The sequence below is a fragment of the Penaeus monodon genome, chromosome 15 (assembly GCF_015228065.2).
Source record: "Penaeus monodon isolate SGIC_2016 chromosome 15, NSTDA_Pmon_1, whole genome shotgun sequence".
NCBI lineage: Eukaryota > Metazoa > Arthropoda > Malacostraca > Decapoda > Penaeidae > Penaeus > Penaeus monodon.
In genome coordinates, this window is record NC_051400.1 from 30,707,994 (window position 1) to 30,708,912 (window position 919).

Sequence of the window (919 nt, forward strand, 5' to 3'; positions counted from 1 at the left end):
GTAAAGTCAAATTCATTGATACTGAGTAGTTCATTTGCAAAGAAAGAGACAGTATGCATCATATAAATGTTTTTGTTTGTTCAGTATTTATTGATGGAAGTTAATTATTTCTTTTTTCTAATCTTACAAAAAAGGAAAGATGAACTTTATTTATGGGAAATCTATTTTGAAATACAGATTTTTTTTCTCTTTTTTTATTTTACATAATGTTTATTTAGAAAAAAAATTATGATTTCCCCCCAAATGTTTGGGTATTTTTATTTTCCATTTTTTAGAAACAAATTGATTTATTTTATCATTTGTAGGTTAGATGATGGTAAGGTAATTCTCAGGATCTTGTATAACAAATTTAAGTCTAAAGGAAGTTTGTTTGTTTTTATTGCTCTGTAAAATATCCTCCTATTTCTGAATAAGTCACAGCCTGCAGGAGGAGAGACTTCTGAAGGGCAGCAAACTGCATTTGTGGATAGTAAATGCAGCAGTTGTTGCTCTGATAGACTGATTTCTTTTTATGTTGCAGGTTTATAAATTAGTACAGCTTTTGTGTTGATTTTATTTGGCATTTTTTTTTAAGTTATTTGTTGTTGTTGTTATAACTAAGGTCTCAAAATTTGTTTTATATCTATGCAGTGGTTGTGCTGTATGGCAATTTTTTTTACAAGTAGGAGGATACAAAGTAAGGTGGTAGAAATCTGCCAAAAGGAATCATCAATATTTGCATTTGTTTTATATTTTAGTCACTCTGTGTGTAGCTACAGTGATAGCCAAAGTATTTCTTGTAACTATGGCACCTTCACTTGTTTTACAGTTCTAGTCCACAGGAAATTTTACCTTTCAACAAATGATTACGGTTGAAGGAATATGCAATTAGATCACATTATTGTGCATTTATATTTTTGAAAGTTTTAAACATAAAAGG

General features: G+C 29.1%; 1 protein-coding gene across 1 annotated transcript in view; it reads left to right on the forward strand.

Annotated features, from left to right (window-relative positions):
• Positions 1-569, forward strand: part of LOC119581934 (flotillin-2-like) — a gene marked incomplete at its 5' end in the record, with an annotated part of 2,960 nt that extends 2,391 nt beyond the window's left edge. Inside the window, 1 exon segment of the mRNA XM_037930106.1 lies at positions 6-569.
• Between the last annotated feature and the right edge of the window lie 350 nt (positions 570-919).